Source organism: Triticum urartu, chromosome 4 (genome assembly GCF_003073215.2).
Source record: "Triticum urartu cultivar G1812 chromosome 4, Tu2.1, whole genome shotgun sequence".
NCBI classification, from domain to species: Eukaryota; Viridiplantae; Streptophyta; class Magnoliopsida; order Poales; family Poaceae; genus Triticum; species Triticum urartu.
The window spans coordinates 570,877,190-570,890,791 of record NC_053025.1 but is presented as its reverse complement, the minus strand read 5'-3'; the positions used below and the strand labels follow the sequence as shown (position 1 = coordinate 570,890,791).

The window sequence follows — 13,602 nt, the reverse complement described above, 5'->3', positions numbered from 1 at the left end:
GAACTACAACAATATGACCAAGGTGGATTATGGTGGAGGGGGCACCGCACACGGCTAAGAGATCAATGATTAACTTGTGTTGTTGTGTTCTAGGGTGCCCCTTGCCCCCATATATAAAGGAGCAAGGGGGGAGGCTGGCCGGCCCCTTGGGAGCGCCAAGGAGGGGAGGAGTCCTCCTCCTAGTAGGAGTAGGACTCCCCCTTTCCTAGTCCAACTAGGAGGAGGAAGGGGGAAGGAAGGAGAGGGAGACAGGGAGGGAAAGAGGGGGCGCCGCCCCCCTCCTTGTCCAATTCGGACTCCTCAAGGGGGCGGCCAGCCCTAAGGCCCCCTCCTCTCTCTCTCACAAGGCCCATGTTGGCCCATTAGATCCCCCGGGGGTCTGATTACCTCCCAACACTCCGATAATTATCCGGTGACCCCCGGAACTCATCCGGTGTCCGAATATAGTCATACAATATATCATTCTTTATGTCTCGAGCATTTAGAGACTCCTCGTCATGTCCGTGATCACATCCGGGACTCCGAACTATCTTCGGTAAATCAAAACACATAAACTCATAATACCAATCGTTACCGAACGTTAAGCGTGCGGACCCTACGGGTTCGAGAACTATGTAGACATGACCGAGACATGTCTTCGGTCCATAATTGCTACCTCTCGAGCATGCGTTGGTTTTCCCTTGAAGAGGAAAGGGTGATGCAGCAAAGTAGGATAAGTATTTCCCTCAGTTTTTGAGAACCAAGGTATCAATCCAGTAGGAGCCTACATGCAAATCGCCTAGTACCTGCACAAACAAATAAGAACCTTGCAACCAACGCGATAAAGGGGTTGTCAATCCCTTCACGGCCACTTGCAAAAGTGAGATCTGATAAAGATAATAAGATAAATAGTTTTGGTATTTTTGTGGTATAGATTGGAAAATAAAGATTGCAAAATAAATAGTAAACTAGAATTGTAGATTGGAAACTTATATGATGTAAAGTAGACCCGGGGGCCATAGGTTTCACTAGTGGCTTCTCTCAACATAGTATGTATTACGGTGGGTGAACAAATTACTGCCGATCAATTGATAGAAAAGTGCATATTTATGATGATATTTAAGGCAATGATCATGAATATAGGCATCACGTCCGGGTAAAGTAGACCGAAATAATTCTGCATCTACTACTATTACTCCACACATCGACCGCTATCCAGCATGTATCTAGAGTATTAAGTTCATAAGAACGGAGTAACGCATTAGGCAAGATGACATGATGTAGAGGGATAAACTAAAGCAATATGATATAAACCCCGTCTTTTTATCCTCGATGGCAACAATACAATACGTGTTGTTTCCCTTTCTGTCACTGGGATCGAGCACCGCAAGATTGAACCCAAAGCTAACACTTCTCCCATTGCAAGAAAGATCAATCTAGTAGGCCAAACTAAACCAATAATTCGAAGAGACTTGCAAAGATATCAAATCATGCATATAAGAATTCAGAGAAGAATCAAATAATATTCATATATAATCAAGTTCATAAACCCACAATTCATCGGATCTCGGCAAACACACCGCAAAAAGAGTTCTATCAAATAGATCTCCAAGAAGATCGAGGAGAACTTTGTATTGAGATCCAAAGAGAGAGAAGAAGCCATCTAGCTAATAACTATGGACCCGAAGGTCTGTGGTAAACTACTCACACATCATCGGAGAGGCTACGGTGTTGATGTAGAAGCCCTCCGTGATCGAATCCCCCTCCGGCAGATCGCCGGACAAGGCCCCAAGATGGGATCTCACGGGTACGAAAGGTTGCGGCGGTGAAAAAGGTGTTTCGTTGCTCTCCTTGAAGGTTTCATGGTATAAGAGTATATATAGGCAAAAGAAGTGGGTCGGTGGAGCTGTGAGGGGCCCACGAGGGTGGGGGGCGCGCCCACCCTCCTGGGGCATGCCCTCCTGCCTCGTGAATTCCTCGCTGCTTCCTTGACATCCACTCCAAGTCTCCTGGATTGCGTTTGTTCCAAAAACGATCCTCGCGAAGGTTTCATTCCATTTGGATTCCGTTTGATATTTCTTTTCTGTGAAACACTGAAATAGGCAAAAAACATCAATTTGCACTGGGCTTTCGGTTAATAGGTTAGTCCCAAAAATAATATAAAAAGATATAATAAATCCCATTAAACATCCAAAACAGATAATATAATAGCATGGAACAATAAAAAATTATAGATACGTTGGAGATGTATCAAGCATCCCCAAGCTTAATTCCTGCTCGTCCTCGAGTAGGTAAATGATAAAAACAGAATTTTTGATGTGGAATGCTCCCTAACATAATTTTCAATGTAATTCTCTTTATTGTGGCATGAATGTTCAGATCCAAAAGATTCAATATAAAAGTTTAATATTGACATAAAAATAGTAATACTTCAAGCATGCTAACCAAGCAATTATGTCTTATCAAAATAACATAGCCAAAGAAAGCTTATCCCTACAAAATCATATAGTTTGGCCATGCTTCATTTTTGTCACACAAAATTCCCATCATGCAAAACCCCGATGACAAGCCGAGAAATTGGTTCATACTTTTTAACGCGCTTCAGCCTTTTCAACCCTTAAGCAATACATGAGCGCAAGCCATGGATATAGCACTATAGGTGGAATAGTATATTATGATGATGGGGGTTATGTGAGGAGACAAAAAAGGAGAAAGTCTCACATTGACACGGCTAATCAATGGGCTATGGAGATGGCCATCAATTAATGTCAATGTGAGGAGTAGGGATTTCCATGTAACGGATGCACTAGAGCTATAAGTGTATGAAAAGCTCATCTAAAGAAACTAAGTGGGTGTGCATCCAACTTGCTTGCTCACGAAGACCTAGGGCATTTTGAGGAAGCCCATAATTGGAATATACAAGCCAAGTTCTATAATTAAAAATTCCCACTAGTATATGAAAGTGACAAAATAAGAAACTCTCTATCATGTAGGTCATGGTGCTATTTTCAAGAACAAGTGTGGAAAAGGATAGTAACATTGTCCCTTCTCTCTTCTTCTCTCATTTTTTTGTTTACGCTTCTTTGGCCTCTCTTTTTTATTTAGGCTTCTTTGGCCTATTTTTTTCACCTCACATGGGACAATGCTCTAATAATGATGATCATCACACATTTATTTACTCATAACTCAATGTTACAACTCGATACTAGAACAAAAATATGACTCTATGTGAATGCCTCTGATGGTGTACCGGGATATGCGATGAATCAAGAGCAACATATATGAAAGAATTATGAAAGTGGCTGATACGTCTCCAATGTATCTACTTTTCCAAACATTTTTGCCCTTGTCTTGGACTCTAACTTGTATGATTTGAATGGAACTAACCCGGACTGACGTTGTTTTCAGCAGAATTGCCATGATGTTGTTTTATGTGCATAAAACAAAAGTTCTCGGAATGACCTGAAAATCCACAGGATATCTTACAATAAATAATAAAAAATCCTCGCCAAAGATGAATACCAAGGGGCCCACACCCTTCTCACGAGGGTGGGGGCGCCCCCTAGGGCGCACCCCCTACCCCGTGGGCCCCCTGGAAACCCCCCGACTCCAACTCCAACTCTATATAACTGCTTCCGGGGAGAAAAAATAGGAGAAAAGAAATCATCGCGTTTTACGATACGGAGCCGCCGCCAAGCCCTAAAACCTCTCGGGAGGGCTGATCTAGAGTCCGTTCGGGGCTCCGGAGAGGGGGATTCGTCGTCGTCGTCATCATCAACCATCCTCCATCACCAATTTCATGATTCTCACCGCCGTGCGTGAGTAATTCCATCGTAGGCTTGCTGGACGGTGATGGGTTGGATGAGATTCACCATGTAATCGAGTTAGTTTTGTTAGGGTTTGATCCCTAGTATCCACTATGTTCTGAGATTGATGTTGCTATGACTTTGCTATGCTTAATGCTTGTCACTAGGGCCTGAGTGCCATGATTTCAGATCTGAACCTATTATGTTTTCATCAATATATGAGAGTTCTAGATCCTATCTTGCAAGTCTATAGTCACCTATTATGTGTTATGATCCGTTAACCCCAAAGTGACAATAATCGGGATACTTACCGGTGATGACCGTAGTTTGAGGAGTTCATGTATTCACTATGTGTTAATGCTTTGTTTCGGTTCTCTATTAAAAGGAGGCCTTAATATCCCTTAGTTTCCGTAAGGACCCCGCTGCCACGGGAGGGTAGGACAAAAGATGTCATGCAAGTTCTTTTCCATAAGCACGTATGACTATATTTGGAATACCTTCCTACATTACATTGACGAATTGGAGCTAGTTCTGTGTCACCCTATGTTATGACTGTTACATGATGAACCGCATCCGGCATAATTATCCATCATTGATCCAATGCCTACGAGCTTTCCATATACTGGTTGACGCTTATTTACTTTCCCGTTGCTATTGTTACATTCACTACAAAATACCAAAAACATTACTTTGCTTTCATTACTCTTTTGTTACCGTTACCATCACTATCATATTACTTTGCTACTAAACACTTTGCTGCAGATACTAAGTTTCCAGGTGTGGTTGAATTGACAACTCAGCTGCTAATACTTGAGAATATTCTTTGGCTTCCCTTGTGTCGAATCAATAAATTTGGATTGAATACTCTACCCTCGAAAGCTGTTGCGATCCCCTATACTTTTTTTTGAAAGATCCAGCAAATTGCTGGCTTGATTCAGATTTAGCAGAAAGCAGCGGAAGAACAACATGGTGAAGATCCAAAGATCAAAAAGAGAAAAAAAAACAAAACTGCGGCCCTAATAGCTGCAGAGAGCTACACCCACCACAAACAACATGACTACACAACCGAAGCACCTGTCCTAAGCTAAGCATCACCACCGCGTCTCGAACAACGCCGATCACCTCCGAAGACAGCAGCAGCTCCCACTAAACTTCCCTCGCCAACGCACCATCCACCCAGGAAGCAGGGGGTAGATGGCGGGACCTGTTCAATCGCAGGAAGAGCTTCGTCTTGGACTCATCGATGATGTCGTACATTGCGCCTGGAGCTTCACCTTGAATAGCGGCGAGCAGAGGAGCGCCACAAAGAGCTTCCCGGAAGTGTCTCCAAACATGACGCTCCCAACAGAGGAACGCCGTCAAACACGCCGCCATCACGCCGATCCAACACCGGACCTAGGATTTCGCTCGGAGACAAACCACCTATCCGAGCATGAGGAAGATGCCGACACACCTCAGGTGACGCCTCCAAAGAGGAAAATGACACCCACATGCGCCATCGCCACCGGCCTCTGGTCGTGCAGGACTTTCGTCCATATCGCCGCACACCTTCGCTCGTGCCCACAGAAGCTCGTCTATGCAGTCTCGCACTGCCGCCGCCGCAGAACCTAGTCGTAGAAGCCATGGAGTCGTGGTCCACCCTGCACACGGCGAGCCTACAATGACCAGATCAGTCCCTGCATCCCGCATCTATCACGGCCGGAGCCGCCTGCTCCAGCATCATAGGACCAGCGCGCAAGGCCGGCGCGCGTCAAACACACCACGGATCTGGCCAGGTTCAACCAGATCCGGCCGCCACACGCCGGAGGGGCGCCGCCCCGCCAGCCCGCGCCGAATCCGAGGCACCTCCGCGCGCCCTCGCCTGGCCACGCCCGCGCGCGCCCCCGCCTGGCCAAGCCGAGCACCACGCCCTCTCGCCCCTGGACGCGCGCCGTCGCCGGCGCCAGATCCGCTCACCTGCCCGCCTCCGCGGCAGGCCGCGACACGTCCTCGCCGGCGCCAGATCCGTCCTCACCTGGCCGCCCCCCATGCCAGATCCACTCGCCTGCATGCCATACCTAGCCATGCGCGCCACCACGGGAGCCGGACGTCCCGCGCCGCCCGCGCCTCGTGGGGAGGGGAGGACCCCGCCGCCGCCGCCGCACGCACGGGCTTTGCCCGGCGCCGTCCCCTGGCGGCGGCGAGGGAGGGGAGGCGAAGGTATGGGAGGCGGCGGCGATGGGCTGGGGTTTCGCCCGGCCGCTCGCGGGAGCGGCGCGAGCGAAAGCGGAGCGAGATGTTGATCCCCTATACTTGTGGGTTATCAAAACTAATTTCTAGCGGCGTTGCCGGGGAACATAGCTCTATTCTTTGAGTCACTTGGGATTTATATCTGCTGGACACCATGAAGAACTTGAGAGATCCAAAAACTAAGATCTATCCCTCAACTACGAGGGGAGGTAAGGAACTGTCATCTAGCTCTGCACTTGATTCACCTTTGTTATGAGTAAGCTTGCGACACCTACACCTGCTTCTGCTATTCGTTCTGATATGTCGCATGTTATTGATGATACTACTTTTGCTATGCATGATACTTATGATGAAACTACATCTATGCCTGATACTACTATGCCACTTAGTGATTTTCTCGAGGAACGACTTGCTACGGCTAGAGAGATTGAAAATATTGAATCTGATTATGAAGATGAAAGTGATGATGAAGAATCACTTGTTATTTCTGAGGGTTATTTATTTGATCGAGATGCTTCTTTAGCTATTTTAGCCTGCAAAGATAGATATGAACTCAAAAGGTTATTAGCTAAATGGAATAAGCAATCTCCAAATGCTAGGATGAAACCTGATCCTGCTTTTGCTACTTCACCTATATGTGTTGCTGATAAGGATTATGAATTCTCTGTTGATCCTGATATAATTACTTTGGTTGAATCTGATCCTTTTCATGATTATGAATCTGAAACTGTTGTAGCACATCTTACTAAATTAAATGATATTGCCACCCTGTTCACTAACGATGAGAGAACTCGCTACTTTTATATCCTTAAAATATTTTCGTTCTCATTAAAGGGTGATGCTAAGATATGGTTTAATTCTCTTGATCCTGATTGTGTGTGTAGTCCCCAAGATATGATCTATTACTTCTCTGCTAAATATTTCCCTGCTCATAAGAAACAAGCTGCTTTAAAGGAAATATACAACTTTGTGCAAATTAAAAAAGAGAGTCTCCCACAAGCTTGGGGGAGGCTTCTCAAGTTACTTAATGCTTTGCCTGATCATCCTTTTAAGAAAAATGAAATACTTGATATCTTTCCCTAATAATAAACCAGCGTTTGCTTCTGGTCGTCCGTCATCAGACTTTTTGGAAAAAAGCCCTTCCATTTCGGAGAAATTAACCCGCAGTCCGTTTTTAAGTAACTAATTTAAGAAAATGTTTCAGTTTTACAAAAAAGGCCCTGTAATTTGGTATATTCAACCCGCGGTCCAGACGCCGCCGTGACGGCGCGGCGGCGCGATGCAGAACGGGGGCGGTGGATGGAGATTGCAGGGGCCGGATCCGCGCGCGGCAGTGGCTAGGAAAGGCGGATCCGGAGGCGTGCGGCGCGGAGGGGATCGCCGGTGACGAAGAGGAAGGCCGGAGCATGGCTACCCGGGTGGATCCATGGCGTCCACGGCTCTTGGGCAGAGGGAGATAAGGAGGTGAGGGAGAGAAGAAGGGACAAAGGAGGAGCGGTGCGGCGACCTAGGAGAGCTCGCCGGAGCCGAGCGACGGCGGACGGGCGCGGGCGTCGGCAGACGGGCGCGGGAGATGGAGGGATCCGATGCGGCGGCGTAAATCCTGCTACAGGTGCGAGCCGCTCGTCTTCTAGGACCACTCTCAAGACGACGGTGGCGTCAACGGCTAGGCGCACGACGGCAGCCCTCCCGTTGCTACGGAGCCTGGTGGAGTGCCCTGAGGCCGCAGATGCTGCTGCTACACTCGCACCACCAGCTCAAGGTCAGTCTCCTTCACCTCGTTCTACAGTGCAACTCCCGTCTGGCACCATGATACCTTACTTCTGCCCCTCTGGTTTGGAGAGTGTGTGCTCTCAGCTCTGCTGGGCAGGCCGTGCTCTCTTGCGTGCGAGCAAGGGAGAAGAGCGAGCTTGCTGATTCTTACCTGCAGCTCCAACATTTAAGCCTGCAAACCGAATCTTCAGATTTGTCTTCTACAGAATAGGATTTTTTTACAGTTACATACTCATTGAAGTTACATGATGTGCAGTTTATAAATTTGATTACTAGGGGACTTTTACTACATGTCCAGTTATGGTTTCATGATAAAAGGAGCGCGCACCAAACGTTTGTTGAATTGCTGCTTGAAGAAAATGTATGGAGTTTTTATTGCTTGCTTCAAGTCATAAACCACGTAAAATAAATCCTATAAGCTGTTCTTACCATATTATCTTTTGAACCAATTTTGTAAACTTAGTACGATATGATTATTGTTTTTGTAGGGTTTCCTATAGATATATTTGAGCTATTAAAAATGTGATTATATCATTTGTCATCTGAAAACCAGACTCATGTATACATTATGGGACATAATGTCCAGGAAATAATCACCAGGTACAAACATCACTCTTAACCTACATTGTACAACACTGCATAATTTTCTGTTTTTCGTGAGGTACCGTTAGTATTTTTTTATCGCATACATAAATAGAACAAAGGTCACAAGAGCTGATTTTGTGCACCTTGCTGCATCTGCACTGACTTGATTAAGATATTCAAAGTGTGAGCTTTTGAAATTTCCAAAAATAAGTCAGATTGTCATTATTAACCTATGTGCACATGCCAATATTTTCTGACTCTGTGACAATTGTCTTTGAGAATAATTGGATGAACCACCATGTCGCCCTTGCGCCTGGTTCCATGGGAAAGTAATTTACAAAGCTTCAGTTGGTCAATACAGCCTACATGTTTTTTTAACAGGCAGCTACAGGTTGACATCTTTTATCTGATTCCATGTTTTCTACCACTGCTTAACTTTATTTGAAAAACTGTTGTTGATATGTAGGCATGATACAATACTAGAGTTGTATGCAGGATATAGTACTAGAGTTGGAATTTCAGGGAATCCAAAAAAGAACTTACTATGCTTCAGCCCATGTTTTCTACCATTGCTTGCTTTTACTTGAAAAACTGTTGTTGTTATGTATGCCAGATACAATACTAGAGCTGGAATTTCAGGGCATCCAAAAAGAATTTACTATGCTTCAGGTAAGAAAGTTAATTTGTTTGACTTTTGTAAGGACTAAATTACGGACGCGGATTTGGTGAACATGGGTGCGCGCGCACCCTTTATGAATAGTAAATTCAAAAAAATGCTAGAAAAAATCAAAAAAATCTGAACTTATTTTTGTAATATACATAGTCAACCGCTATGCTTGCATATGAAGTTTCACGAAGAAATCACATCCGTGGTAATCTGGTCAAAAATGACAAAATCGAACCTAATCGAAGCTATATTAAAAAACACTATTTAATGAATAGTATGGTCGCATTTGTATTTTCTTCACTAAGAATACCATGGGTGTCAATATATCATGAAACTTCACACGTGAGTAGAATGATCGACTAAGTTTCATACCGCAAAATTTCAGATTTTTTTCATTTTTTCTAGTATTTTTTATGAATTTACTATTCACGTGGGTGCACCCGCACCCATGTTCACCTTTGTATTTTCGCTAAATTACTAGCTTAATGCATGGGACTTATTGAGCTGCAGACATGGCATGTGCGTACATAGAGACCTGCTGCGGATACACCTCTTCTTACAGGATAGGCTGTCTAAGAATTATCTTGAGCTTCAATTTCCATAATAAAACGTGTGTTTTTATTTATCATGGTTTCTCCTCCTACATAACCAAAATTTCCAGATGTTGTTTTATCATTTCCTCCGGCGCCATTAAATCTCAGTCTTACCTATGTTGAAATGGTTCCAGCGTGTGCATGATGCACTGCTCCCCTTAGTTTTCGGAGGAACATGGTGCTATTCCTGGTGCTTTTGGTTATGGAAAAACTGACATTAGTCAGGAACTTTCTAAGGTGTTCACCTTACTGCGATCTGTTCTCATTGTAGCATCTCTATACAGTCTACTGAGTTTAAAAATCCATGCAGTACTCTAGTTCTGAAGCTTTGGTTTATGTGGGATGTGGCTGAAAGAGGAAATGAGATGGCCAAGATTCTAATGGATTTCCCCCAATCGACAATGACATTTCTTGACATGATGTGAAGAGTGGAGCTGCTTAAAGTACATGGCGAGCTCACCATGCTCACCTTTCTTCCTACAGATTGGGAGCCGCCGACCATGACCCATGGTGTGTAGATGATACACTGGTGATGCGTTCCAAGGGACGAAGAGGAGCTCATGATTTTCGGGGACGAGGAGGAGCTTGCAAGTTCCAGACTTGGCTTGCCCGACCTGCCGACGCATGAGGAGGACTAGGAGTCTGGTGTTTTCTCTGCAATGAAGAACGGATGTCTTCGGGTGCAACGCACGTGCTCTTTTGCTTTTACAAACTTCAGTTCTAATTTTAGTGTTCGGCTGATAGTAGTCTGTTGGAACAAGTGCAAAGGCAACATCATCTTCCAGCAGAAGATTTCCCCTGCATTGAGCGCTTCAGAGATGCACTAGGTGGGTAAAACATCGACAGTTTAGAGAAAGTCAAGCCATATTTACTACTACTATGTTGTACTAACAAATCTAGCATCAGTTCGAATGATTTAAGGAAAGTAAACAGAGATGTTGATGAGCTTAATTAATTCAAAAAATGTTCTTGATTTTTGTTTCTAGATGAAATATTGGATTCATTGTTGTGGATTTTCCAGAACAAAGCAGGTTCTGGTGGACAAAGAGGTGATAAGAGATGAACTCTTCCGGTAGAAAAGTTGATGGTCCTAATTTATTTATAATTTATTTCTTGATCACTTTAATTTACACAACATCTCTGGCTTTTCGTGTTCTGTGATAATATATTTAATTTGAGTATAGTCACAGGCTACGCAAAATGATTATTTATGTTCCTAATTTATCTTCCTCTTTCATGGTGGTAGGGAAACATCGTCGTTAGTTTGCACTAGCTAGGACTTCAAAGAATTTTGTCAATAGCACTTATCAGGATATTTTTTTATTCCTTTCTATTTTTAGACAAGAAAGAAACATAGAGAATCTTAATCCTATACTGTAGCAGTACCTGCAGCAGAGCAAGCTGTTGTCTCAAACTTAACAGAAGATGGAAATGAATGGTTGCTTTGTTGCAGGTTACTCCAAGAACAAGGGCATTATCAAACTAGATGTTGTATATTATCCGTCCATCATCTTGATGCTTGTGTATCCCGCGACAAGTCCAAGCTTAATCAGGATAATCTGATTAGTGCGTCACAAGTCTGCTATTTCTAACTGTACCAATTCTGTACTTATTTTAGCATTTTACATAATGTGTAGATTTTCCTGTATTTCTAATTGTACCAATTATGTACTTATTTTAGCATTTTACATAATGTGTAGATTTCCCCGTATTTCTAATTGTACCAATTATGTACTTATTTTTGCTATATTATTTAGTTCAAAATGACTTTGTAAATCCCAGTTTCGCCAGTATTGTAACTGTGTCAAATTGTCCAATTAAACTGATATTTCTCTTTGGACAACTTCAATTCATAATATCATGATTTTCCTTTTCATAAACCACTTCAACTAGCCTAGCGCTATGTCTATTAGTCCTCCAGTATTTGTTGGAATGTGATAACACATGTTTCTTCAAGTTCTACACACTACATGTATTAAGTTTCTTATAGAAGTAGTCAAATCTGGATACCAATTTATTGGAACATTATCGCCCTGTTCGGCAGTCATCCAACTCCGTGGAGCGCACGGAGCGACCCTTCGGCCACTCCGAGAAAGTAGGTTGCGGCCCGCCCCGCTCCGGCGCGGAGTTGCGGAGCGGAGAGCTGCCGAACAGAGACTATATTTCTTACAGAAGTAGTCAAACAAGGATATCAATTTATTGGAACCATCAAGGAGGTGACACTCCTGCAGGGTATATATTCTCCCTCTTATGCCTATTTGAAATAAGGTTGTAGGTTTGTACTTTGCCACGCATATTGTAATACTCGACTGTAGCAAGGATGGAGCGGGAAAGTGTGCTGAACCTTCTAATATGGATACTACACTTGTACGATCTACGGGCCACTATTGCTTATCATATGGGTTGTAGATGTAGTGGTAATATACCACCTATATTCTTTTAGTATAGTGATGATATGTTATATAACAATCTGGTTGCCGTGACCTAGCTATTCTCTGTAGAGCCAGTGAAAAAAAAGGTTCAGAGAAATAATAGAATTGACGATTGAATATCCAATGGCTGTGATTTTATATCTATGTGGAAGATTGGCGTAAGATCACATGTAGAGTATACAAGTGAAAAACATTATTATTTATTTAGACGAGCTATTACCACAGTTTTTTTTTGTCGGAGGGAGGGATCCCGAATCTTTATTATCATTATCAGAAACATGACTCTAGACCCTAAAGAAACAAGAAACATACATAACAAGTACTTGGACTTTTACATGAAGGATCTCAAACTGAGACAAAAACATGACCATGTCCTTGAGTCTGTGTAGATTCCATCTCACTGTTGTCGGGGACGAGCCACTTGGGGCAACGTAGTTGCTACAGCTCTAGGCCATACATAGCCCCGAACAAAAGAAACACTACCTCCATGTTGGCATAGCGCTAGGAGGAAGAAAGAGGCGAATGAACAAATCTGTCGCCACAGAAGGCTGCCCTACAGCCCGAAGAGTCACCAGAGCGATGAAGACCGGCCATCAATCGCCAAAGACCAGTTTCAGCGAGCGGCGTAGCTTCATAATAGATTCTTCTGGTGATAATAAGCTCACATCAGATCATATATAGCATAATTTCAGCTAAAATTAACACCAAAGCTTCTACTGCAAAAAAGATTATGAAATATGGATTATTTGTTGGTAATCTTGAGTCGTCTTGAGCTTAAATATTGGCTTTACAAGAAGACTTTCTTTTTTCATAATAATGGATGAGCAAGAATTTTAGAAACCAATGTTTCATTTTGTTATCTATGTAACGTAATCATCTGTTCGATTCATTTCCCGTGGCAATGCACGGGCATTTTACTAGTCTTTTATAATGGACTAACCGATGCTTTCAAAGATTACCTGGATAGTTGTGCTGGTTCTCTTTTCAGGGAAAGAACACCGGATGAAGCTGAAATCTTATTGAATAATATGTTGACAAATGAAAATAATTGGGCACCTCCTGAGCCAGCTCCTGCTCAAATTAATGATCCTATTCTTAAACCAACTCCGAAGAAGAGAGGTGTTCTATTTCTCAGTCCTGAAGATATGCAAGAGGCAAAGAAATCTATGAAAGAAAAATGTATTAAAGCTGAAGATGTTAAGAATTTATCTACTATTGAAGAAATACATGGCCTTAATTTACCGCCTGATGAAGAAATATATGATCTTAATCCTTTATTTATTGAAGAACCTCCAGACCTCGATAACCCGACACAGGTAGTAAAGGTAAATTCTCTCTATAGATATGATAAAGCTGAAATCCCTCCTACTAAAATTGCTAGTCAATGCTTGGATGAATTTGATAATTTTATGTTTAAGCAAGAAGACTTCAATGCTTATCTTGGTAGACAATTAAAACAAGATGCTCATATGATTAAATACTTGGGTGATTATATGGCTAATATTAGAGGTGAACTTAAACTTGTTAAGAAACATGCT

The 13,602-nt window shown here is 43.1% G+C and overlaps 1 long non-coding RNA gene across 2 annotated transcripts; it reads left to right on the top strand.

Annotated features, from left to right (window-relative positions):
- The first annotated feature begins 7,242 nt into the window (after window positions 1-7,242).
- LOC125552760 lies at window positions 7,243-10,583 on the top strand. 2 transcript variants are annotated; one of them, XR_007303792.1, is made up of 2 exons: window positions 7,243-9,869; window positions 10,116-10,583. It is a non-coding gene; the product is annotated as an uncharacterized LOC125552760 (long non-coding RNA). The 2 variants fall into 2 exon arrangements; XR_007303791.1 differs by having other exon boundaries at window positions 9,943-10,583.
- Window positions 10,584-13,602: the final 3,019 nt, after the last annotated feature.